Raw genomic sequence first — 27708 nt, forward strand, 5'->3', positions numbered from 1 at the left:
GATCATTATGTAGTGTCCTTCCTTGTCTCTTGTAACATTCTTTCTTTTAAAATCTATTTAATATGAGTATTGCTACTCCAGCTTTCTTTTGATTTCCATTTGCATGGAATATCTTTTTCCATCCCCTCGCTTTCAGTCTGTATGTGTCCCTAGGTCTGACATGGGTTTCTTGTAGACAGCATTTATATGGGTCTTGTTTTTGTATCCATTCAGTGAGCTTGTGTCTTTTGGTTGGAACATTTAATCCATTCACGTTTAAGGTAATTGTCGATATGTATATTCCTATTACCATTTTCTTAATTGTTTTGGGTTTGTTTTTGTAGGTCCTTTTCTTCTCTTGCATTTCCCACTTAGAGAAGTTCCTTTAGCATTTGTTGTAGAGCTAGTTTGGTGGTGCTGAATTCTCTTAGCTTTTGCTTGTCTGTAAAGCTTTTGATTTCTCCATCGAATCTGAATGAGATCCTTGCCAGGTAGAGTAATCTTGGTTGTAGGTTCTTCCCTTTCATCACTTTAAATATGTCATGCCACTCCCTTCTGGCTTGTAGAGTTTCTGCTGAGAAATCAGCTGTTAAGCTTATGGGAGTTCCCTTGTATGTTATTTGTCATTTTTCCCTTGCTGCTTTCAATAATTTTTCTTTGTCTTTAATTTTTGCCAATTTGATTACTATGTGTCTTGGTTTGTTTCTCCTTGGGTTTATCCTGTATGGGACTCTCTGCACTTCCTGGACTTGGGTGACTATTTCCTTTCCCATGTTAGGGAGGTTTTCAACTATAATCTCTTCAAATATTTTCTCGGGTCCTTTCTCTCTCTCTTCTCCTTCTGGGACCCCTATAATATGAATGTTGTTGTGTTTAATGTTGTCGCAGAGGTCTCTTAGGCTGTCTCCATTTCTTTTCATTCTTTCTTCTTTATTCTGTTTTGCAGCAGTGAATTCCACCATTCTGTCTTCCAGGTCACTTATCCATTCTTCTGCTATAGTTATTCTGCTATTGATTCCTTCTAGTGTATTTTTCATTTCAGTTATTGTATTGTTCATCTCTGATTGTTCATTCTTTAATTCTTCTAGGTGTTTGTTCTTTAATTCTTCTAGGTCTTTGTTAAACATTTCTTGCATCTTCTCAATCTTTGCCTCCATTCTTTTTTCAAGGTCCTGGATCATCTTCACTATCATTATTCTGAATTCTTTTTCTGGAAGGTTGCCTATTTCCACTTCATTTAGTTGTTTTTCTGGGTTCTATCTTGTTCCTTCATTTGGTACATAGCCCTCTGCCTTTTCGTCTCGTCTATCTTTCTGTGGATGTGGTTTTTGTTCCAGAGGCTGCAGGATTGTAGTTCTCCTTGCTTCTGCTGTCTGCCTTCTGGTGGATTAGGCTATCTAAGAGGCTTGTGCAAGTTTCCTGATGGGAGGGACTGGTAGTGGGTATAGCTTGGTGTTGCTCTGGTGGGCAGAGCTCAGTAAAACTTTAATCCGCTTTTCTGCTGATGGGTGGGGCTGGATTCCCTCCCTGTTGGTTGTTTGGCCTGAGGCATCCCAACACTGGAGTCTACCGGGCTCTTTGGTGGGGCTAATGGCAGACTCTGGGAGGGCTCACACCAAGGAGTACTTCCCAGAAGTGAGAGAGAGACACAGCCACCCCAGCCTCTGCAGGAGACCCTCCAACACTAGCAGGTAGGTCTGGTTCAGTCTCCTATGGAGTCACTGCTCCTTCCCCTGGGTCTCAGTGTGCACACTAGTTTGTGTGTGCCCTCCAAGAGTGGAGTCTCTGTTTCCCCCATTCTGGTCAAAGTCCTGTAATCAAATCCTGCTAGTCTTCAAAGTCTGATTCTCTAGGAATTCCTCTTCTCGTTGCCAGACCCCCAGGTTTCCTTCCCACTTCTATTTGTTTGTTCTGGGCCATTGACTAATTAAAGAAACCTGGTCAAATGTCCTATAGAATGTCCCACATTGTGAATTTGGCTGAATACATATTTTAAAAATAAAAGGCATTACAGTTGTGATTCTATAACATTATCCTGCCTAAACATCTCCAAAACATAAAACCCCCTTCAATGATAGCTATAAGCAAAAATCCATAGGATTTGGGAAAAGATTGATTTAATGAACAGTACACTAAATGGATATACTAAATTTCCTTTTTTCAAATGTTTGTGATAAAAAGGAAATCAAATTTATAGAGAATTTGCCTTTTTTTAAACATCTTTATTGGAGTATAATTGCATTACAATGGTGTATTAGTTTCTGCTTTATAACAAAGTGAATCAGTTATACATATACATATGTTCCCATATCTCTTCCCTCTTGCGTCTCCCTCCCTCCCACCCTCCCTATCCCACCCCTCTAGGTGTTCACAAAGCACCAAGCTGATCTCCCTGTGATATGCGCCTGCTTCTCACTAGTTATCTATTTTACGTTTGGTAGTGTATGTATGTCCATGCCTCTCTCTCACTTTGTTACAGCTTACCCTTCCCCCTCCCCATGTCCTCAAGTCCATTCTCTAGTAAGTCTGTGTCTTTATTCCCATCTTACCCCTAGGTTCTTCAAGACATTTTTTTTCTTTGATTCCATATATATGTGTTAGCGTACGGTATTTGTCTTTCTCTTTCTGACTTACTTCACTCTGTATGACAGACTCTAGGTCCATCCACCTCACTACAAACAACTCAATTTCGTTTCTTTTTATAGCTGGGTAATATTCCATTGTATACATGTGCCACATCTTCTTTATCCTTTCATCCGATGATGGACACTTAGGTTGCTTCCATCTCCTGGCTATTGCAAATAGAGCTGCAATGAACATTTTGGTACATGACTCTTTTTGAATTACGGTTTCCTCGGGGTATATGCCCAGTATTGGGATTGCTGGGTCATATGGTAGTTGTATTTGTAGTTTTTTAAGGAACCTCCATACTGTTCTCCATAGTGGCTGTACCAATTCACATTCCCACCAGCAGTGCAAGAGTGTTCCCTTTTCTCCACACCCTCTCCAGCATTTATTGTTTCTAGATTTTTTGATGATGGCCATTCTGACCGGTGTGAGATGATATCTCATTGCAGTTTTGATTTGCATTTCTCTAATGATTAGTGATGTTGAGCATTCTTTCATGTGTTAGGTGGCTATCTGTATATCTTCTTTGGAGAAATGTCTGTTTAGGTCTTCTGCCCATTTTCGGATTGGGTTGTTTGTTTTTTTGTTATTGAGCTGCATGAGCTGCTTGTAAATTTTGGAGATTAATCCTTTGTCAGTTGCTTCATTTGCAAATATTTTCTCCCATTCTGAGGGTTGTCTTTTGGTCTTGTTTATGGTTTCCTTAGAATTTGGCTTTTTGAAGAACATTCGAAATCGTGCCTTAAGGAATGTAACTAAGAAAAAAATTCTCTACTGTGTGTCTTGTAAATATATACCATTGTATGAATTGAAAACTGACTCTAGGGAAGTCAGCAAAGAAAAACCGTCTTTGAAATGTGAGAATATGGATGCTTTGACTCTATTTCTATATTTGATGTGTTTAGATTGCCAGAAAAAACATAGGGTGCCCAGCTAAATTTAAATCTCAGGTAAAAAACAATAAGGTTTTTTAGCATAATTATATTGCATGCAATATTTAGGACATACTTATGCTAAATATTACTTATGGTTTATCTGAAATTCATAGTTAACTGGGCATCTGCATTTCTATTTGCTAAATCTGACAACCTGTGGACAAACTCTCTACTACAATGTGGTGGGGAAGACCCAAGGAGGAGCTTTAATACTGGAGAAGAGTACCATATGAGGACACTGTCAGCCTCTTGACCCCACTTCTGAAATGTGGGAACAGCCACAAGTCTCTGACACTCTCCAGCTGGTTGCTCAGGAAGACTGGCTTCTTATTTCTGTGCATAAACACCCTAAGCTGAGATTCTGTGCAGGACCTGCCAAAGCAGAGTACAATGAAATATTGTTTTCTCTCTGAGAAACAGGCGTCACAGAAGCCAGAATCACAAGAGATTCTGGAATGAAAATGTGGGCTAGGATCCACCTGCAAGTTCCTCAAAGCCCTCTGTGTAAACACCAGAGATACAATAAGACTGAACATATTACAAAATATAAGACAGGAGACAAAGAAGAAAATAAGAGGAGTAGAAAAGTTATGTCCAAACATCCTGGCTTAAAAATTCCCATCAGTGGACTATAAAACTTAACTCTGAACATCCTAGCAATCAAGGCAAAGAATGAAGACACTGGGTTACAGAAATTTTGTGGCTAGGCTAGCAATAGAAAGTTTCTTCATTCATTTAGAAGCACATGGTTTTCACAGCCCTTAGTTCTGAAGGAAATTTGTACTGGAGATGAAACATATTAAGGATATATAAGAATGGTATAGTAGCATCTACTTCTTCAAAGCAAAGCAAGAAACGTAACTCCCTTGCATAGAAATTTTAGAACTTTCACTGTCTGTAGGTGGTGGAATCTTTTAATGACAGTTTTATATAGTTTATGTCCTTTATGCCCTGAAATATGCAAAGATTTTATGTCATGTTTCTTCCAAACACGCTCCCTGGGGCAGGGTGAAATGTCTCAGGCTTGTCTACACTCCAAGTCCCCATTCTAGGCCTTTCTTCTTCTTTGACCCCTCTTTATAGAGGCACACCTCCGTTTTGTCTTTGATCTCTTATTTGGCCAACTGATTTGGACTTGGACTTCCAGGTTTTTATTTTGGCTACTGTTACCAAACTGAACTTGGGTCCACTCACCCATGGCAGAGCAAACTCAATTTACTGACACCAGGTTGTGGTAAAGGAAAGTACAGTGTTTATTGCAGGGCCCAGCAAGGAGTACAAGAAGCTCATGCTCAAAAGACTTGAACTCCCTGATGGCTTTCAGGGAAGGGTTTTTAAAGGCAACAGTTGGAGTGATGGCTGTAGTGAACATGACTTTCCTCTAATTGGTTGGTGGTAAGGTAGCGGGGTGGTGTTTCAAGAGTTTCAGTCATCTACCTTCTGGTTTCAACCAGTCTGGGGTCTACATGCTTGTGGTCAGCATATAGTCACCGCTCCACCTGGGCCAGATCTTGGTTTCTGCAGAACGATTCAAAGATATCCATCAGATTGTTATGTATATCCCTTGAGGAGGAACTTGGACTCTGATCACTGAACTGTTGTTTCTTGACAGCCTTTCCTTTGTTTCTGCATTCCCTCACTTCCCCCAATTAGTAACTGCTTGAATCTGCTCTTTGGAACTCAGGAAAGGCCTGGGAGACTAAAACCCTTTTTTTTACAAACAAGGAACAGGGGATATGGAAGGGGTTTTGTACCTTGGAGGGTCCCGGAGGGTCCTGCTCATTTTCAATCCCCCCTTTTCTTTGATACTCCTCAATCCTGATTGGAACAGAAAGAGAATAGTTTTAGATAGAGAGGTTAATCATAAGAGGAACTCAGTTGGGGACTCGGTTTCACAACTTTAGACTCTGCTTCCTCTGCCCACCTCCCTGTGTCCCCATACATCAGCAGCATAAGAAAGTGACCCTTCTTTCCGGCTTCTTGGACTGTTGTGCTCTGGTTATATCTGGGTATGGGTGGTAGGCTGATTAATAGCCCAACTCTTCCTGCCTCCCTGTAGGCACCCCTCCCACCCTACCTCTAGGCTCGGCCATGTGACTTTCTTTGGCCTAAGGGTTAAGAGCTAACTTGACAAAGCAGAGGCTTAAAAGTTGTACATGTTCCTGCTTGCACTCTTGTACAATTGGTCCCTCTTTCTCAGACTTGGGCCACCACCTTGAGAACATGCCTGAGCTAGCCTGCTCCAGGAAGGTGGGTGTGACATGTGCATAGAACTGTCATCAGCTGAGGCCGTTATAGACCAGCCAGCCCTTTAGCCAACTGAAATCAAGCAGGACCCTATGGGGCCCTCCCAGGTACAAAAGCCTGTTCCCTGTTTCTTGTTTATAGGACCAAGGCTTCAGCCTCCTAGACCTTCCCTGAGTTCCAGAGAGCAGATTCAAACAGTTACTCATTAGGAAAGTGAAGGAATGCAGAAACAAAGGAAAAGCAGTCAAGAAACAGTAGTGCAGTGATAGGGAGGAACCCCTAGTTCCTCCTCAAGGGGTATACGTAACAATGTATCTTTGAGTTTTTCTATAGGAATTAAGGCCCCCAGCCAGGTGGAGGGTGGTAACTTCAGGTTGAACACAAGATTCCTGGAAACACCACCCTGTTACTTCACCCACCAACCAATCAGAAGAAAGTCACACAGCCTGCAGCCGTCACCCCACATTTTGCCTTTAAAACTCTTCCCTGAAAACCATTGGGGAGTTTGGGTCTTTTGAGTACAAGCCTCCTGTTCTCCTTGTTTGGCCTTTGCAATAAATCTTTCTCTGCTCCAAACTCCAACACTTCGGTTTGTTTGGCCTCACCTGATGTTGGGTACATGAATGTAGGTTTAACAACACAACCAGCCAGTTGACCACAGAGGCACAAGCAAGCCTAGCCCAGATCAGCAGAACCACCCAGCTGACCCACCAACTCAAAAGCAGTAAATGTTGTTTTAAGCCATTAAGTCTTGTGATAGTTTATTACACAAGCAACAGTTGACTGATATGGTGGGGAAGATAAATCTCACACCTAAATTGATAGAGAGCCATCCTATTTCGGCACAAAAGTGAGTTCATGAACTTATAAGTTGGATGAGGCCATTTTCTTTTACCAGAAAATACAATTCTGAATCTTCTGACATTCAAGTGCGTATTCTCTTAAAACCCCAAATTCTACCCCTTTAAGGATGAAAGTCAGAGATGACAGTCATTGGCCTGGAAAATTTTAAGCAAAACCTTAATATGACTCCTGTCATCAGATATGAGTAAAATTATTTCAAGGCCAATGGAGTTTGCATTTGGGTCAGAAGATTCTGGTATCTCTTAAGTGGTACAGATTGATACCATTAGCTTGTGAACCATGAAATTGGTATCTCCTCTCTGATATTTTTTTTTTTTTTTTTTTTGCGGTACGTGGGCCTCTCACTGTTGTGGCCTCTCCCACTGCGGAGCACAGGCTCCGGACGCGCAGGCCCAGCGGCCATGGCCCACGGGCCCAGCCGCTCCACGGCATGTGGGATCCTCCCAGACTGGGGCACGAACCCTTGTCCCCCGCATCGGCAGGCGGACTCTCAACCACTGCGCCACCAGGGAAGCCCCTCTCTGATATTTTTGATCTAGCATTATAAGCTGACTTCACTATTTCAATTCAAGTGTGAATACTTCTGTGATTAAAAAGAGAAAGACACTGGAGGGAAAAAACCACAGAAGAATATATGCCGGTCAGAAAAGAAGATGAAGCCAGTGCCAACAGTGAAGAGAGCAGAGTGAGTCCTGGAGGCCCTTGGAAACCACACCTGGTAGTGAGGACAGAGGAATCATCAGGGCCAAGATCAGAGAACCACTCCAGCAAACATATGGCAGTGAATTAAATTTTCTTTTAAATGAAAATATTCCTGGAGTCAATTAGAGCTGGACCAAGTCCTGACTCATAATTGAATATGGGGAATGATTTGTGGCTGCAGTTTATATTGATAAAGAAACAATATGTGATACAGGCTCTTTCTTTAAAATGCAGGTTCTTTGGCGTTTGATTCAAGTACATACCAAATTTTTCAGTCTTAGTATAGCAGCTCTTAAGGCCACGCAATGACAAAAACGGTCTTTTAATAATACATTTTTCCAGTTAAAACATATAGGAAACATCCATTTTTGTATTACTGTCTAAAAGACTACCTCCTATGCTTCTTTGGTTTAGAACTTATCACTGAATTATTTTCTAGACCACTAGAAGTGAGGTGGGACATTCTGTCAAGTCACCTGATGTCAAGGACAGACAAATCATTGATGCTGAATAACCTTTGACTTAATCGTAGCGAGTATTCATAGAAAGATTTGGGGGGCCTAGGTACAGACAATATCTTCATACCATACTTTATGTCTGAGGAAGGGCATTTACCTATGAGGGTATCTCTTTATGACTAGAATAGATAGAAACACCCAGTAGAGGACATTAGAAATCACCTTAGTTCTTCCTAGCTAAAGTCACTCCTTGTTGGAGATAAACGTCACGCCTAGAAGTCACTTTTAGTTGTGGGGTATCCTTCCGCTAAGACTTATATAGTACTGAACAGAGCATAATGCAGCTAGGAGGCGTCACGTTAGTCTTGTCAACCTGGCATGTAGCTAAGCGGAGCTGTATTATACACAAACAAGCCAGAATTCCTTTGTTGAAAATGACCTTCTGTTAAAGCCAGAACAGTGTCAACTGTAAGCTTGATACCAGAGACTTTACAATAGAAGCCACTATGGGGGCTGGGAGAGGGAGGGAGACAGAATGAACCCCAACCAAATACTAGAGGGGTGCAAAATGTCTGGGCAGTTTAGGGAGAAACAGAATAAAAGCAGAAGTAATCGAAAGTGAAACATTTACCAACAAAAAATAATCCAAGTAAAACACCAGTCATGTAAGCATACTGGAAAGCACGCTTTTAAAGACCAGGAATCTGCTTTCCAACTCTAAGGAACTCTTTGTGTACTGTGGTAACTTATTTCTTATATTGTCATTCTTTTCTACTGATTTTATTATCATTGGCTCAACTTTATAAAAGCAATAAGGGGAAAAAAAGAAAAGCAAATTACTGAACTGAGCTTGGAAATGGGAAAGGTTGTATCAAGATGACATTTGAAACACTGGCCCAACTTTTCTTTTGAATTGCACAGTTAAGATCACAGAACAATATGGGAAATGAGCCAGATTACACGGTACATTAAAATAAACATAGAGTTATTTCCTCAACCCCACAAAGTAGGCAGTGTCACGGACCACTGCCTTTCCATGAGATGGAGAAATCCTTTCCATCTTTTGGAGAGGTTATATTTTAGTCCTTGGAAAGTGTACTTGGATTTCTTTATTTTCATTGTACTTCTCTTCCTTGTTAACATATTTTGTATAGCATAAGGCCTAAGCCTCTTCCCTTTGGCTGGTAGTAGTGTGAGTTGGAATAACACATTGTTTCAGGTTTTTCAAAGGTTATCAATGATCGAGAAGTTTTCCTGTTATAGAGGAGTTAAGTAGCATATTCCAAAAGTTTCTTTGTGAGGATGTTAGTTTTATTTTCCCTAGGATGAAAAGCAGCCTCATAGTTAATACCAGTCTTAGACAATCAGGTTTCTTTATATCTACTTGTATTATAAACATGAATCACTTCAAATTAATTTAGCATCTTTTATTTAGGTTGGCTTTTGAGGTCCCTAATAATAACTAAAAGAAAACGAACTGATATAAGATCCAGCTGCCAAAAATTATATTTAAAACTAGAGTTTTCTTACCTGCTTTTCTCTGGCAGAGCTTGGGATGTCTTCTTTTGCAGAACATTTCTCAGGAATCATTTTAAAGCTACTTTAAAATCATTCAGCCTAAGGTTATAACCAAAGTGGACAAGACTTCTTGTTAGTTCTCTTGGTCCTAGGGTCAGCTTCATAGTTTCAGGAAGTATTCATTCCTACAAGACAAGGTTTATATCCTACCCAGTTAAACTAAAGATGACTAGTTACCAGTACTCCACTGAAACCTGAAAAGTATGTGTTCTTTTAATTAAATAAATGAATGAGTAAATGTTTTGTTTATTAAATAAAAGTAGAATATTAACTAGACAGCTTTTTATGCTTTAGATAAAAAATATTTTACACATTGAACTATAAAGGAAGAAATAAAAGTGTTTTTAATAAAATACAATTTATTACTATATCATCAAATTTGAGAACTTTGGTTTGCAGATTTTATGATATAAAATATAATTTATCTTTTCTAGTTAAAGCTGAAAGTGTTTCTCTACCTTAAAGCTGTATCTATATCTTGTTTTCATTTTTTAAAACACTGTTACAACTTGGGTATTTCCTCAGCATTCTGAAAAATAACTCTACCCTCTGGGCTCACTGCTCTGCACTAGGGTCATCCTTCCTTTTTCATGAAAGTAACACATACTTTTAGGATAGAAGTTTTATTAACCAGTTTCCTGACTGTAGAATTGGAGGAGTGACAACCTTCTTTCATTTTGTCCTTTCTCTTCCCCTTTCAGTCCAGGTTGGCAGTGTTTCTGATGGTATAACATTCTCAACAACATTGTGGGTCTCTTCTTTCACAGAGATGCACTCCATTAGATAAGAAGTTTCTCCACAGATCCTTCCTGGATAATCCCAAATCTGTTCCTGGCTTCTGGTGAGGTGGCCAAGGGGATCCCTGAGTTATATGTCTGATCTCTTCAAAGAGCCATCTGTACGATTGAATACACTGATCTTTTGATCCTTCCCAGGCACTAGCAAAACATTGTCTCTTTTTACCAAATTACTAATGAAGAAACTTTGGAGAAAATTTGGAGATGTTATTAACTGGCCTAAATCTCTCTCAATCCACTATAGCCACACAGTGGTCCTTGCTATCCGTCTAATAACATGAGGTGAGGGCCCCACTCACCTCAAGGTCATTGCTCTTCCCTTTGCCTAAAATGCTCTTCCTCTAGATGTCCATTGAACTGAAGGGTTTTCTGGGATGTGGGACTTTTAGTGCTAAAACTGGGGGAGTCCAGGAAAACTGGACAACTTGGTTACCCAGTTAGAAGATATGTTTCCAAAGACAGGCATCTTGGTTGCTTATTGGTGTTTCTACAGCCCCTAGAAGAGGGCCTGGCATATGGTAGATGCTCAGTAAATATTTGTTGCATGAATAACTGAGTACTATGCTGAGTCCACTCTGGCGAAGGGAGGCACCAGGGACAACCATACAGAGTTTCCAAAGGCAGTATCCAGTATCAGATTTGATGGTCTTGGAGACACAAGATGCATGGTTCAGGGTCTAGTGGTGCTGTGATGGTTTACGTGTCAGCTTGACTGGGGTAAGGGTTGCCCAGATAGCTAGTACAACACAATTTCTGGATGTGTCTGTGAGGGTGTTTTTGGAAGAAATTAGCTTTGAAATGCAAAGGGAGTGGGAGGATGTGAAAGAGCAGAGCATCTGAGATCTCTGTGACAATATCATAATATAGTTTAATATATATAAAATTTGATTCCCAGAAACAGTGGACAGACAGAATGGGGCAAAAAAAATGTGTGAAGAGATAATGTCAAGAACATTCCAAAATGATGAATGATACCAATTCACAGATCCTAAACTCAACTAACATAAAACAGAATAAATACAAAGAAATCCACACCTAGGCACATCATAGTTAAGCCAAAGATGAAGGCAAATCTTAAAGGCATCCAGAGAAAAAGGACACATTATATTCAGTGGACACAATTACAAATAACGGATAACATCATTAGAAACAATGAAGGCCAGAAAATAATAAAATGGCATCTTTCAGGTGTGGAAAGATAGCTCCAAGTTTTTAGCTTGACTGCCAAAATATTGTTGTTGTCACAGACATCCAGGCTTACCAATATCATTGCTAGGTGATTACAGGAGGGGGAAATCAAGAGGTAGGAGGAGCTCTCAGAGGTAGAGAGAGAAACTAAGGGCTTGAATAACACAATAAGTTGGTGAGAGGGGAAAACACTAAAGGAAATAGAGAAGGCAAGTAGAGGTACAACTGGATTGCAGTGTTTTGCGTGAGACTGTAGTGCCCTGCAGGATGTTTTGCATCCTTAGCTCCCAGGATAAATGCCAATGGCTCTCCTCAGTCATTCAGTCATTGTAACCACCAAAATGATGCCTATTGTTCCTCACATTTTCAAATGCCCCTGAAGGCACTTTGCCACTGGGTATGGCAGGGTTTCACAACCCTGGCAATGCTGACATTTTGGACTATAGGATACCTTGTTGTGAGGGCCCATCCTGTGCATTGCAGGATGTTCAGCAGCATCCTTGGCCTCTAATTGGTCAAGGTCAGGACACTCCCTCGCAGTTGTGATGAGCACAGATATCTCCAGACATTGCCAAAGATGCCCTGGGGGCAAAAATCTCACCTCCCTCTCCTCCTCCCTTCTGAGAACAAATTGGGTATGAGATAGCAAAAAAAAAAAAAAAAAAAAAATCTTAAAAAACAAGGAATGAAACACAATTTCAGAAATGAGAGAGGGGTAAAGATTGTTTAAGAAAAAAAGAAAACACTTTCAATATGGCTGTGGATACCAAAGTCAGATTGCAGGATGGTTAAGAAGAGAGTGGTTTGACTCAAAAGGCAGCAATAAAGGTAGGCATTGATTTGAGAAATTAGACAATAGAAGAAATTGGGAAGATATCCAGAGAGGCAGTGGGATCAGAGAAAGTCTTTTTTTTTTTAAATTAATTTATTTATTTATTTAGTTTTGGCTACATTGGGTCTTCATTGCTGTGCGCAGGCTTTCTCTAGTTGCAGTGAGTGGGGGCTACTCTGTTGCAGTGCATGGTATTCTCTTTGTGGTGGCTTCTCTTGTTGCAGAGCATGGGCTCTAGGTGCGCAGGCTTCAGTAGTTGTAGTTCACGGGCTCAGTAGTTGTGGCTCATGGGCTCAGTAGCTGTGGCTCATGGGCTCTAGAGTGCAGGCTCAGTAGTTGTGGTGCACGGGCTTAGTTGTTCCGCGGCATGTGGGATCTTCCTGGACCAGGGCTTGAACCCATGTCCCCTGCATTGACAGGTGGATTCTTAACCACTGCGCCACCAAGGAAACCCCAAAAGTCTTATTTTTGTTTTGTCTTGTTTTCTTAAGAGAATAGAGAACTTTGAAACCTTAAAAGCAGGAAAAAAAAAAAAAAAGCTGGTAGGAAAAAGGGAGACTAAGGATATTGCTAAAATGGACAAAACGTAAAAACCAGGTTTAAGCAGACAATGTGATTGCAGTTGAAACTTAATTAAGCAAGTAGGTAAATATTGTGATGTAGGTATTATAGAAAACAATGATTCTTCTAAAACTCATCCACCTTTTATAAACATAAAGCTTTTCCCCTCCCTCCTTTGTTTATGACTGAGACAAATTAAATCAGTGGGTCATAGTTTTATCATTTTGTTTTTCTTTTTAAATTTAGGTATAGTTGATGTAGTTATACAACATAGTGATTCACAATTTTTAAAGATTATATTCCATGTATAGTTATTATGAAATATTGGCAATATTTCCTATGTTGTACAATATATCCTTGTAGCTTATTTTATACATAGTAGTTTGTACCTCCCTCCCTTACCTCACCCCACTGGTAACCATTAGTTCATTCTCTGTATCTGTGAGTCTGTTTCCTTTTTGTTACATTCACTAGTTTGTTGTATTTTTTAGATTCCGCATATACCTGATATCATACAATATTTGTCTTTCTCTGTCTGACTTATTTCACTTAGAATAATACCCTCCAAGTCCATCCATGTTGTTGCAAATGGCAAAAATTTCATTCTTTTTTTACAGCTGAGTAGTATTCCATTGTATATATACCACATCTTCTTTATCCATTCATCTGTTGATGAACACTTAGGTTGCTTCCACATCTTGGCAATTATAAATAATGCTGCTATGAACATAGAGGTGTGTGTATCTTTTCAAATTAGTTCTTTTGTTTTTGTGGAGTGTTTTGGATATATATGCAGGAGTGGAACTGCTGGGTCATATGGTAGTTCTATTTTTAGTTTTTTGAGAAACCTCCGTACTGTTTTCCACAGGGACTGCATCAATTTAATTCCTACCAACAGTGTAGGAGGGTTCTTTTTTCTCCACATCCTTGCCAACATTAGATATTTGTGGTGTTTTTGATGATAGCCATTCTGACAGGTGTGAAGTGATACATCATTGTGCTTTTAATTTGCATTTCTCTGATGATTAATGATGTTGAGCATCTTTTCATGTGCCTGTTGGCCATCTGTATGTCTTCTTTGGAAAAATGTCTATTCAGTTATAGACATTTTTCTTTATAGACCTTTCTTTAATTGGGTTGTGTTTTTTTTTTTTTTTGATGTTGAGTTATAGGAGCTGCTTATATATGTTGGATATTAATCCCTCATCAGTCATATCATTTGCAAATATTTTCTCCAATTCAGTAGGTTGTTTTTCATTTTGTTGATGGTTTCCTTTGCTGTGCAAAAGCTTTTACATTTAATTAGGTCCCGTTTGTTTATTTTTACTTTTATTTTCTTTGCTTTAGAAGACAGATCTAAAAAAAAGTATTGCTGCAATTTATGTCAAAGAGCGTTCCATCTATGTTTTCTTCTAGGAATTTTACAGTTTCCAGTCTTATATTTAGGTCTTTAATCCATTTTGAGTTTATTTTTGTATGTGGTGTTAGAGAATGTTCTACTTTTATTCTTTTACATGTAGCTGTCCAGTTTTCCCAGCACCACTTATTGAAGAGACTGTTTTTCTCCATTGTTTATTCTTACCTTCTTCATCATTGATTAATTGACCATAAGTGTGTGGGTTTATTTCTAGACTCTCTCTTTTGTTCCATTGACCTATGATCTGTTTTTGTGCCAGTACCATACTACTTTGATTATTGTAGCTTTGTAGTATAGTCTGAAGTCAGAGAGCATGATACCTTTAGCTTTGTTCTTCTTTCTTAAGATTGTTTTGGCTATTCAGGGTCCTTTGTGTTTCCATACAAATTTTAAAATAATTTGTTCTAGTTCTGTAAAAAACACCGTTGGTATTTTGATAGGGATTGCACTGAATCTGTAGATTTCCTTGGGTGTGGCCAAGTATGGCCATTTTCACAATATTAATTCTTCCAATCCAAAAACATGGTATATCTTCCCATTTGTTTGTGTCATCTTCAATTTCTTTCATCAATATCTTATAGTTTTCTGAGTACAGGTCTTTTACCTCCTTAGGTAGGTTTATTCCTAGGTATTTTATTCTTTTTGATGTGATGGTAAATGGGATTGTTTCCTTATTTCTTTTTTCTGATAGTTTGGTTTTAGTGTATAGAAATGCAACTGATTTCTGTATATTAATTTTGTATCCTGCAACTTTACCAAATTCATCGATGAGCTCTAGTAGTTTTTTAGTGGCATCTTTAGGGTTTTCTATGTAGAGTATCATGTTATCTGCAAACAGTGACGGTTTTATTTCTTCCTTTCCAATTTGGATTTCTTTTCTTTCTTTTCCTTGTCTGATTGCTGTGGCTAGGACTTCCAATGCTATGTTGAATAAAAGTGGTGAAAGTGGGCATCCTGATCTTGTTCCTGATCTTAGAGGAAATGTTTTAGCTTTTCACCATTGAGTATGATGTTAGCTGTGGGTCTGTCATACATGGGCTTTATTATGTTGAAGTATGTTCCCTCTATGCCCACTTTCTGGAGAGTTTTTATCATAAATGTGTGTTGAATTTTGTCAAAAGCTTTTTGAGATCATCTATTGAGATGATCATATGGTTTTTATTCTTCAATATGTTAATGTGGTGTGTCACATTGATTGATTTGTGGATATTGAAAAAATCCTTGCATCCCTGGGGATAATTCCACTTGATCATGGTGTATGATCCTTTTAATGTATTGTTGGATTTGGTTTGCTAATATTTTTTTGAGGATTTTTGCATCATATTCATTAGTGATATTGGACTATAATTTTCTTTTTTTGTGATATCTTTGTCTGGTTTTAGTATCAAGATGATGCTGGCCTCATGGAGTGAGTTTGGAAGCATTCCTTCCTCTGTAATGTTTTGTAATAGTTTGAGAAGGATAGATGTTAACTCTTTTGTAAATGTTTGGTAGAATTCACCTGTGAAGCCATCTGGTTCTTGACTTTTGTTTGTTGGGGTTTTTTTGTTTTTTTTTTAACTGATTGAATTTCATTACTGGTAATTTGTCTGTTCATATTTTCTATTTCTTCCTGGTTCAGTCTTGGGAGATTGTACATTTCTGGGAATTTGTCCATTTCTTCTAGGTTGTCCATTTTACTGGCATATAGTTGTTTGTTTACCTCATTTTAAATCTACATATGCCCATCCCTCTCCCAGATCTAATAAACAGTCTCTCAAGGGTGAAGTGCTTTCTCCAATCCCACTCCAGCTTGAAAATCATTGACTTGCAGCATAAAGGCAAAAATCAGTTTTTACTTACAGACAATGACTAGTGAGATGGATAAGAGGAGGAAGTGGAGGAAGGGGATGGGAAGGGAAAGGGGGCGCAGAGAGGGAAATGATTAGAGAAGAAAAGGGAGGAGGAGGGGAAGGGAATAGAGAAAGAGAAAGGAGAAATTGAGCACATTTATTTAATTGAAACCTAGTGTTCTCAGCTTCTGCCTTTAGTAGTTTATAGAAACCCCACTCTTGACAGATAACAAGAAATAGAGAAAGGTGGTAGATAAGTCCGAATTGGGAAGCGGGAACTAAACCCCTACTTCATTCCCTACACCAAAATAAATTCCAGATGGATCAATATTAAACTTAAAAATTGAAATAAAGTATTGGAAGAAAATGTGCATGGATATTTTTTAAATAACATGGGAGTATAGGGGACCTTTTGAAGCATATTGCAAAATCCAAATTAATTCCACAAAGAAAAAATTGCTAAAGACAACTATATCAAATTTTAAAACTCTGCATGGCAAAAGTGATGTCATCAAAGTAAAAAGATAAATGAATGACAACTGGAAAAAAAATGCCATACATATTATGGACAAAGCCGTTTTTGTGACTATGCAAAGACCCCATAGCAAATAAGAAAAAATACATGGAAAAAAATGAGCAAAAGAAAATAATTAGGCAGTTTATAGCAGGAGAACTACAATAGGACAATAAACCTTTATGATTATAAAGAAGCAAATTAAAGTAACAAGATGCCTTTTTCACCTATCAAATAGATAAATATTTTAAATAATAATAACGCTTAATATCACTGATCAGGTAGGAAACGAGTTTCATATCCTCTTAGATGGCTTTGAAATTGAAGACATCTCTCTGCAGGATAATTTTGGAATGTCTTTCGAAACTAAAAACTCACAACCCTTTGACCCAGTAAGTCCGCTCCCAGGAGCTTTTCCCGGAGACCTTAAGAGAAGCTCTGCACGAGGATGAATCAGTACAATGCTCACTGCAGGCTTGTTTCTAAAAGTAAACACTGGAAACAACCCTAAGTGTCCAGCAGTTGTGGGCTAGTCGCATAAATTAAGGGCTTTTTTTTTTTTTTCTGTGCATGAATTACTAAGGACAAAAACCTAGCCTTAAAAAACAGGTTATTGCTTTTACAAAAGAGAAAGTTCAAATGCTCAGGAGAATCTGCATCTGGTAAGGCCAGAAGCTGCAGACAGGGATAGGCTGTAGGAACATGAGGATTTGGAAGACCAGTCCCTGGGAGATGGGGCCACCAGAACCAAATGAGTGATTAATGCGAAGTAGTCTTTAAAGGTATACATGAACCAACAGCAGAACTGAGTCAGTCTTGATGCTGGTTCCTCTCTTTGGGGCCAGGACTTGGCCTAGAGAGTAAGGCAAGGCTTAGCACAGTGGAGAGAGGGTAAAATGATGCAGTTAGCAGGAGCTGGGGTGGAAAATCAGTAAGACCTTCAGAGCGCCACCCAATGCTTATGCTTAGCTATTTTAATAAAGGGTTCTATTTTTCCAGAACTCTTTAAAAAGCATCATAGAACAGGGAAGTCCACTAGCAGTGCTCTTATACTACATCTTTAGAAAGCATAGGGGCTTGGGGGGGTGCTTCCCTGGTGGCGCAGTGGTTGAGAGTACGCCTGCCGATGCGGGGCACACGGGTTCGTGCCCCGGTCTGGGAAGATACAACATGCCGCGGAGCGGCTGGGCCCGTGAGCCATGGCCGCTGAGCCTGCGCATCCGGAGCCTATGCTCCGCAACGGGAGAGGCCGCGACAGTGAGAGACCCGCGTACCGCAAAAAAAAAAAAAAAAAAGAAAAAAAAAGAAATCATAGGGGCTTGGAAAGCGAGAGCAAAGTCCATCTGGTTAATTACGTGGTGCAAAACTGGTTATCATGCTTAAACTCTAGTTTGCATCAGAATAACTAATTACTGAATTAATTTATCTAATATGAATAAACTCAAGTGTCATATTCCATATCATCAAATTATAGTTGGGAAAATAAAGTTGTTTCCGTAAAGGCATTTCACAAGAATGAAGTTGGTGAACCAAGGGCTAAATATCTGAAGAAGATATGCATGTAACCCAAGTATTTTAAAATAAGTGGAGCTTATTTAAATGGGTGGAACACCTGAGACTCTTATGTAAACTATATTAAAACTCAGTGTTACATTTCCCATAAAATAGAGACGGATTTTAACACCTCATTTGGAAAGGACAGCACGTCTGTGGGTTCATCACACTTCTACATTTTAAATGAGAGCTATGTCTCTCATCCAGATTTAGTTCAAGGTATTGATCTATACTGAGTTCAATAGCTCTTAGAAGTTTACTGTGAATATATTTTCTACCAATTAAAACATTTTCTCCTTTTTAAAAGCACAGATCAATATATGCTTTCTTGGGGCCTGTTATTACTGTTTTAGGGATTCAGCTAATGTATCTCTGATGAGTACATTATGTTCAAAAACAAAAGTAGAGATTCTCGTTTTGCAAATACAGCACTTCTCACTGTAATTATTGTTTGCATGCCTGTGTCCCCCTCCCCACCAAACACCCACACACACATAACATGCTCATGTACACACACACACCGGATTTGTAAACCCTGGGCCATGCCCTAATAGGTGATCAATAAATATTTGTTGAGTTAATGATGAAATGCTCTTTCCAACCGTGCGAGACACCATGTGTTGCCTCCGACTGTCCATTCTTGCCTCTGCCCCTACCGTGAAGAAAACCTTGATGTGCTCAGGTGGTGACAGGGATCTCCACCCCAGTGAAAGGGGATGGACTGTGATTGGTCTAAACCAGTGATACTAATCTCATTCCCCTTGGCCACTATTGCTTTAAGGTGGCCATGTAATCTAGTTGTGGCCATTGAAGTGTAAGAGAATCTTCTGAGTAGGGCTTTCAGAAAATATTTTGCTTTCTCAATGCAAAAGAGCAGACTCAGCTGGCAATACCCTTTGCTTATCCCTTTCTTCCTGACCAGAAAGTATGTGATGCCTGGAGGTCCAGCACCCATCTTACGATCATGACACAAGATGACAAAGAGCTGACAAATTAAAATAGCAGGGATTCAGAAAGATAGAAAGGATTTATGCCAGCATAACTGAGTAATCACAGTAGCTCTGAGAGATAAATTGCTTGTACTACTCAGTACTAGTAGTTTTGTATTCCACTATTTGCAGCCAAATGTATGCCTTACTAATACTCCCCTTAAATGTATATAATTAAAGGAAATAAGTACTTTGCTGTAAGGAAGACTATTTCCGGCTCTTCCTACTCTATCTCTCTCTATTCCATTAGTTGCTTACTTTGCCAACTTTCCCTCTGTAATATATCTTACCCAAGTTCCCTTCTCTATTAGTATTCTTATTACTGCATAAAAATTACCACAAACTTAGCAGTTCAAAGCAACATTAATTTTGTTATCTCACAGTTCCCATGGGTCAGGAGTCTGGGTGAGGCTGAGCTGAATTCTCTGCTTAGGGTGGAGAGTAAGATGTTCTCTGGGCTGCATTCCTTTCTGGACCTCAGAGTCCTTTTGCAAGCTCACACGGTTGTAGCAGAATTCACTTCCTTGCAGTTGTAGGACCAAGGTTCCCATTTACTTGTTGGTTATAAGCTAGAAGCTACTTTCAGTTCCCGGAGGCCACTCACATACCTTGCCTCCTTCATCTTCAAACCAGCAGCGAAGAACTTCTCACACATCAAATCCCTCTCCTGCTTCAAACCTCTTACTTCCTCCGTGTCTCTCCTCTAGACCCGGATTTAAAAGGTTCGTGTGATTTGGCCAGGCCTACCAGGTTAATCTCCCTATCTTAAGGTAAACTGATTTGCAAATGTGATTACATCTGCAAAATCCCTTCACAGCAGTACCTAGCCCAGCATTTGACTGAAAAATTTGGAGGTGTGTGTACACGATGGGGGTAGGCGTGACTGGGGATCCTGGGGGCAATCCAAGAATTCTGCCGACCACACCATCATGAGTGCAGAGACTAAGCTTTACACATGTTTTTTAACAACTGATTTTCTTTTTTTTTAAATGAATTTATTTATTTATTTATTTATATTTTTGGCTGTGTTGGGTCTTCGTTGCTGTGCACGGGCTTTCTCTAGTTGCGGCGAGCGGGGGCTACTCTTCATTGCAGTGCGCAGGCTTCTCATTGCGGTGGCTTCTCTTTTTGCGGAGCACGGGCTCTGGGCACGCGGGCTTCAGTAGTTGCGGCACGCGGGCTCAGTGGTTGTGGCTCGCAGGCTCTAGAGTGCAGGCTGAGTATTTGTGGCGCACAGGCTTAGTTGCCCCATGGCATGTGGGATCTTCCCGGACCAGGGCTTGAACCCGTGTCCCCTGTATTAGCAGACAGATTCTTAACCATTGCACCACCAGGGAAGCCCAACACCCTGATTTTCTTAACACAAGGTCCTTGTGATGTTTTTGCTCTGCTGTCTAAGTTTCATTCATATTTGTGTATTTCAGTGATTTCTGATTTACGTTGAAAGTTTCAGGAGGCACAGGTATGTGTATGACCACATTTGTAGAGTATTAACCAATGATTTATTTCCAGTGGGTCTGATTTAGCAAGTCTAGGATGAAGTCAGGAATTTGCATTTTTAAATTGTACCACTTGAGGGTTATGAGGTGGGTGGTCCGCTGCCGAAAAACAAGTCCCTAGGCTGGATGTGCCTTGAAGGGAGAGGCCATTCTTTCCAGGGCTGCTGTGAGGCATTGCCGACACAAAGTATATAAATCGCCTGGTATCTAGTGGGAATTTAATGAATGTTGGTCCTTTTGTTTCTCTAGTATCTAATATAATATGCATTAAATAAATATTAGTTGAATGAAAAATTAAAGCCTGTTAGTTAAGAATACATTCAACTGTAAGCCAGAAAATCTGACAAATAGTGGTTTTTAAAAGCCAGGATTGGGCTTCCCTGGTGGCGCAGTGGTTGGGAGTCCGTCTGCCGATACAGGGGACGCGGGTTCGTGTCCCCGTCCGGGAAGATCCCACATGCCGCGGAGCGGCTGGGCCCGTGAGCCATGGCCGCTGAGCCTGCGCGTCTGGAGCCTGTGCTCCGCAACGGGAGAGGCCACAACAGTGAGAGGCCCGCGTACCGCAAAAAAAAAAAAAAAAAAAAAGCCAGGATTATCTTATCCCCACAAATAAGCTCTTTGTAGGTAGACTGTTGCTGACACGGGTTCAGCAGCCAAATGATGTCAGAGCCCTAGACTGGTGTCTCTGTGATTCCCCGCCTTTTTTTAAAGCTTTTTAAAAAACAGCTCTATTGAAATATAATTTACATACCATAAAATTCACCTGTTTAAAGTGTACAGCTCATTAGTTAAAATATATTCACATAGTCCTACAACCATCATCATAATCTAATTTTGGAACATTTTCATCACCCCCCCCAAGGAAGCCCATTAGCAGTCATTTCCTTGTGTCTCCTCTCCTCCCTCAGTCCTAGGCAACCACTGACCTACTTTCTGTCTCTATAACTTTGCCTATTCTGGACATTGAATATAAGTGGAATCACATAATATGTGAGGTTTTGGGTCTGGCTCTTTTCACTCTGCATGAGGTTTTCAAGGTTCATCCATATTGTACATGAATCAGTTCTTCATTCCTTTTCATCGCTAAACAATATTTCATTTATGGATATACCACGTTTGGTTTATGCATGTCTGTGATTCTCTTGACCTTCCCCTCTTGGTAGCAGGTGCATAAACAAGTTCCTGGCATCACATTCTCACACACCTGCGTTCAGTGCAGCCAAGAAGGAGCAGGGCCCCTCACCAGCTCTCCTTTCATCAGGAGCAAAAGCATTTCCAGGAGAACCTTGACAGGCTTCCTTGTATATCTCATTGCTCAGGATTGAAACATATGGGTCCCACAGCTGCATGGGAAGCTGGGAAACTAAGCATCTTTGGCAGAAGGCAGGTACGGAAAGAGGGTCTCGAAGTAGCCCTTGAGTTTCTGGCCACATGGGATTTATCATTTTTTTCACTGTAAATGAATACTTTGTTATTTTTTAAAATATATGTTGGTATTTGGTATAAGAGTTAGGGTTATGTTTTCCTGCATATAATGCCTCCCAATAAATTACCTTAATCTGACCCTCAGGAATTATCATTATTTGTGATGGTGGGATTGCAGTTACTTCTAACACGTATATCTTTTAAAGATATTCTGAAATATTCACAGGTGAAATTATATGATGTCTGGGACATGCTTTAAAATAATACAGGATGGGGCTTCCCTGGTGGCGCAGTGGTTGAGAGTCCGCCTGCCGATGCGGGGGACGCGGGTTCGTGCCCCGGTCCGGGAGGATCCCACATGCCGCGCCATGGCCGCTGGGCCCGTGAGCCATGGCTGCTGAGCCTGCGCATCCGGGGCCTGTGCTCCGCAGCGGGAGAGGCCGCAGCAGTGAGAGGCCCGCGTACCGCAAAAAAAAAAAAAAAATACGGGATGGAGGGAAGCAGATGGGGGTATGATGGGACAGCACTGGCCATGGGGCAGTGACATTGGGGTGGAATGATAGGCACATAGGGGATTCTCTACACTATTCTGTCTGCTTTTGTGTGGGTTCTAAATTCACAATAATAAAGATATTGAAAAGGTCAGTCTTCAGTCTGTAAAAACAGTAGCAGCAGGTCCCACGAGAGTCTTGTTGATGTTGATGACTCATTTAAAGAAAGACTGTATCTTCAGAAGGGAGAATACCTGCCAGTGGTGGGAGCAGGGAGATTGGGCCATGTTCACCCAGTATTGTCCAGGGGAAGATCCTCTGATCAGAGGGCTTGAGATGCGGTCCCCAGTGCAGGCCGGTCCCCATGTGGATTCTGGGTCCTCAAAATCTCTGACTTGGGGACTTCCCTGGTGGCGCAGCGGTTGAGAATCCGCCTGCCAATGCAGGGGACACGGGTTCGAGCCCTGGTCCAGGAAGATCCCGCATGCTGCAGAGCAACTTCTGAGCCTGTGCTCTAGAGCCCGTGAGCTACAACTACTGAGCCCATGTGCTGCAACTACTGAAGCCCGTGGTGTGCCTAGAGCCTGTGCTCCACAACAAGAGAAGCCACCACAATGAGAAGCCCATGCACCACAACGAAGACCCAATGCAGCCAAAAAAAAAATATCTGACTTGATGTAGCTAGCTACAAAAACTGTATGGCAAGTTCCCCATGACTTTCTTTCTCTACTCCCCAGACAGATTTCTAGAGGACAGAGTATACTAAGTATTCAATTACCTGGGCCCATAAGACTTATAATTATTTTTTCATTGTAAATGAATAATTTGCAGTTCTTTTTTATATACATTGGTATTTTGGCATAAGAGTTAGAGTTACATTTAGCTGTATTTAATAGAGAACCCAACATAAAAGTGTCTTATAAGCACAGAGTTTATGTTCACTTGCAAAAGAAATCCACACATAGACTGGGACTGTGGTATGCTGGATCCACAGGGTCCACAGAGACCTGGGCAATATTTGTCTGCCCTGTCATCCCCAGTGAATAACTTCTATCTTCTTTGTCACCTCTTGGTTCAAAATTGCTGTTAGAACTCCAGCTATCACCTCTACATTCCAGGGAGCAGGAATAAAGAAGAATGTAATACTTCCCATTGGCCAGAACTTTGACAATGATGACATTTATCTGAAAGAAAGACCGAGAAAGGTAATCTTTCAAGTAAGCTCATTGCCACACTGAACAAAATAGGGTTCGAAAAAAAAAAATAGGGTTCGATTACTAAAGGAGAAAATAGAGGGAAGAGATGTTGGGTGACAACTGCTTACTGTGAATCAGTCCCTAGAATCTAGTCAACCAATTAGGTTGAATTCCTCATTTTATTTTCAACTCACTTTGGATTCAAGACAAAAAGGATGAGCATAATTTCTGCCAGCCTCTGTTTTGTTATCTTACTGTTATTCTTATTCTATTTCCATAGCATCCTGTGGTTTTATTAACCCCATTTTATAGATGAGAAGGCTAAGTGTCAGAATATTGAAATGGATTCATGCCTTAGGTAATACAGCTTCTAAGATGTGTTGACTTAAAATCTAGTGTTCCTCATCCTGAATTATAGAAGCAATAAGGTGAATCTGGTCTTACCATATTAAAACAAATGGTCCCTGTGACAAGGAGCTATTTTGAGGATAGAAATTGGTGATATATGTATAATATCTTCTGCTTTACTTGATTATCAGAGTAATTATCTCACATTTCCATGAGTTGTTTTCTTCCACTGCCACACTGATAATTTTGTGTACATTCTTCAAATGGGGGAACATTTGGTCTGACAGCCAAGATAAAGTGGTGTATTACTATGACTGTGGCCCAGGGTACCTTGTCACAGGTATTTTGCAAGATGTTCTTAGCTTCATGTGTTTGGTACTGTGTCAGCCAATTTGTTATCTAAGAACTAAACACTGATGTGTGTTTTTAGCAACATGATTATGCTTCTTCCTTAAGGTGCAGAAGCTGATCGCTTTGCCGGTTACAGGATCCGTTAGTTGACCAGCTGCCATATGAGCTCTGTTCCTATCATCAAACATGTTTTTCTCCCTTATGATCATTTTTAATTCATTTATTTATTTTTGCCGTGTTGGGTCTTCATTTCTATATGAGGGCTTTCTCTAGTTGTGGCAAGCGGGGGCTGCTCTTCATTGCGGTGCGCGGGCCTCTCACTATCGCAGCCTCTCTTGTTGCGGAGCCCAGGCTCCAGATGCGCAGGCTCAGTAGTTGTGGCTCACGGGCCTAGTTGCTCTGCGGCATGTGGGATCCTCCCGGACCAGGGCTCGAACCTGTGTCCCCTGCATTAACAGGCAGATTCTCAACCACTGTGCCACCAGGGAAGCCCCCTTATAATCATTTTTAGAGGTGTCATCCTCTCCTGAAGCAGCACAAGTTTTACCAAACAATATACCTGAGGTAGATAATTTACTTATATAATCTTTGTGAGTCTAATTAAAGTTGAAGCTTTTTAAAATGAAGCTAATTGAAATGAAGCTTTTCCCTTTGTATTTTAAAATGAACATAGATCAAAATCATCTGAGAAAAAAATGGGTCCTAATCCATTTTAATGGTATCATATGAACCAAGCACATAATTATTTGTATTAAAATATAAATACCCCTTTGTGTGACCTACATACAATGGAATTCTTCTTTTTAAAAATATTTAATCGGGGACTTCCCTGGTGGTGCAGTGGTTAAGAATCCGCCTGCCAATGCAGGAGACACGGGTTCGAGCCCTGGGCCGGGAAGACCCCACATGTCGCGGAGCAACTAAGCCCATGCAACACAACTACTGAGCCTGTGCTCTAGATCCCGCGAGCCACAACTACTGAGCCCGTGTGCCACAACTACCGAAGCCTGCACGCCTAGAGCCTGTGCTCCGCAACAAGAGAAGCCACTGCAATGAGAAGCCCACGCACCACAACGAAGAGTAGCCTCCGCTCGACGCTACTAGAGAAAGTCCGTGTGCAGCAACAAAGACCCAACGCAGCCAAAAATAAAATACATTAATTAATTAAAAAAAAATTTAATCGGTACATTGGAAACCTACCCTAGCCCATAAAATAACTTAAAACAATAACTTATTTTCATGATTTTTTTAACCTAATACGTATAGTTTAGTAACTGTGCTAGACTGAATAACTATATCTTTTTGGGTAAATTAATACTTAACACAATTTTATTAGTCTAACTTCATAATTGAATTTACTAATTAGAAAAATATTTGGACAATTGACTAGAATAAAGTAATTTGTTATTTCAGTTTCATCCACATACAGCCTGTTGATAGCGCCCTTTGCAGATCCTGGTCTGGCCATATTGTTATCGTATCCACCCTCCATCTCTGACATAATTCTTCCCTTTCACATCCCTCCCAGACTTCAACCCACACTGTTCTATGTTTCTGCTTTTCTTTGTGCTATGTTTTTTGTCTTCTGTCTGTTATAACCTTCCATGGTCTCTGTTTGTCACAGTCTTTCCCACTACAGATAGGTCTTCTCAAACCCTACCTCCTCTCTAGTGCTTTCTTTGATCCTCCAGTTGTCATTAATTTCTACCTCCCTTATTTCCCCATTGCTTCATCCTAGATCCCAGCTTGGCTATTACAGTCATTACCATATCTGCCTATATCCTCCCACACACCGTTTATTCATGGAGGACAAGGCCTATGTTGATTTCTCTTCTCCATTTTCTATCCTTAAAACATTAAAACAGCTCTTCATTTACTTGGTGCTGAACAATTCAGCATTGAACCACATCCTGTTTTGTTGTTGTTTTTGTCTTCTTTATCTACTCTGACCAAGAAGGATTCAGAATCCCTTCCTATGGTTTTTGTAGATCTCGGAGTTACAATGGCTTTTGAAGAATGCTGGGAGAATGTGCTAACAACCCAGGAGCAGGGTCACCAAATGTGCAGAGAGCCCCACATCCTGGAGGGAGTTGGAAACAAGCTGGGGAGGAGGGCAGACCATCCAACCGGACATCCCTTCAGAATGGACTAGTTCGATGCTGCCTTCCTCTGTGCTACTCTGGGCTACAAGTTATTTACCAGTCCAACACGTGATGTTGGCCTTCCTAAGAACTTCACAGGGGACTGCTGGGTAAGGAGATGAAGTGGGACTTCTCCCCAACAGCAGGTGAGTGGAAGAAAAGCTGCTTTATGTCCTAAGATACATGATTGCTCTTCAGTGGTCAGGCCACTAGTGAGTTGATCATGCTAGTGAATAATGGATTAAAGCTATAGTTTATAGCGAGTGATTTAACCTTTCCAAATCTCAGTTTTCTCATCTGTCCAATAGGGTAATAGTAACTTTTCCCAAACTTTTTGGTTGCTGTGATGATTAAAGATAATGCTTGTAAAGTGCCAACTTACATCTCCTCCCCTGGTTCTTAGGCCTTTGGACTCAGACTGGAACGACACCACTGGCTGTCCTGAGTCCCCAGCTTGCCAGCTCTCCCCACAGATCTGGGGAATTCCGGCCTCCATAATCATATGAGCCAATTCCTTATAATAAATCTTGTGATATAAATAGATATAGATACATAAATCGTATAGATATATTTATATATCTATATATTTAAATTTTACATATAATATAAATATATAGATATATTTATAAATGGCCAGGTATAGATATATAAATAATATAAATGACCAAATGGCCTTGGACAACACTGGAATATATATATATATACCTCTCTGTATATAGACATATAGATATATAGATAGAGATAGATAATGATAGACAGATAGATAATCTCCTGTTGGTTCTGCTTCCTTGGAGAACTAATACACTACTCTCAGTATTATCTGAAGTAGAAAGAAAGAGAAATTAGAAGCTCATTAGCCATTGAAAAACAGAATGGGGGACATAGGGAATTTGCCAGTGGCATTTAGGTAATCAGGAAATAAAGGAATCACAGGATCCTGCGGTGAGTCACAGGAAGTGGGCGCTTCACAGCAAGACCCCCAGAGGCTGCCAGGCCTCATGTCTGTGGTCCGGAAGCCTCCACAATAGACTGTCAGGACTGCGGAGCAAAAGTGCTTCTGCTTGCCTCTCACTTTCAAATATCACACCAGCCTCTCTCATATGAGGAATCCAAACTGGAACTCTACCAGCAAGAGCGAGTTTGGGAAATGTAAGTTTTAGGCCTCCAGCTGGAGATAAAGAG

General features: G+C 40.4%; 2 long non-coding RNA genes across 2 annotated transcripts; one reads left to right on the plus strand and one right to left on the minus strand.

Annotated features, from left to right (window-relative positions):
* Positions 1-1093: 1093 nt before the first annotated feature.
* Positions 1094-27298, plus strand: LOC125965062 (uncharacterized). The gene is made up of 3 exons (XR_007478549.1): positions 1094-1670; positions 7226-7434; positions 26374-27298. It is a non-coding gene; the product is annotated as an uncharacterized LOC125965062 (long non-coding RNA).
* Positions 4606-13155, minus strand: LOC117200993 (uncharacterized). Its single transcript, XR_004482885.2, has 3 exons — positions 9344-13155; positions 5297-5360; positions 4606-5060 (listed from the first exon to the last, which is right to left on the minus strand). It is a non-coding gene; the product is annotated as an uncharacterized LOC117200993 (long non-coding RNA).
* Positions 27299-27708: the final 410 nt, after the last annotated feature.

The sequence above is a fragment of the Orcinus orca genome, chromosome 7 (genome assembly GCF_937001465.1).
Source record: "Orcinus orca chromosome 7, mOrcOrc1.1, whole genome shotgun sequence".
NCBI lineage: Eukaryota > Metazoa > Chordata > Mammalia > Artiodactyla > Delphinidae > Orcinus > Orcinus orca.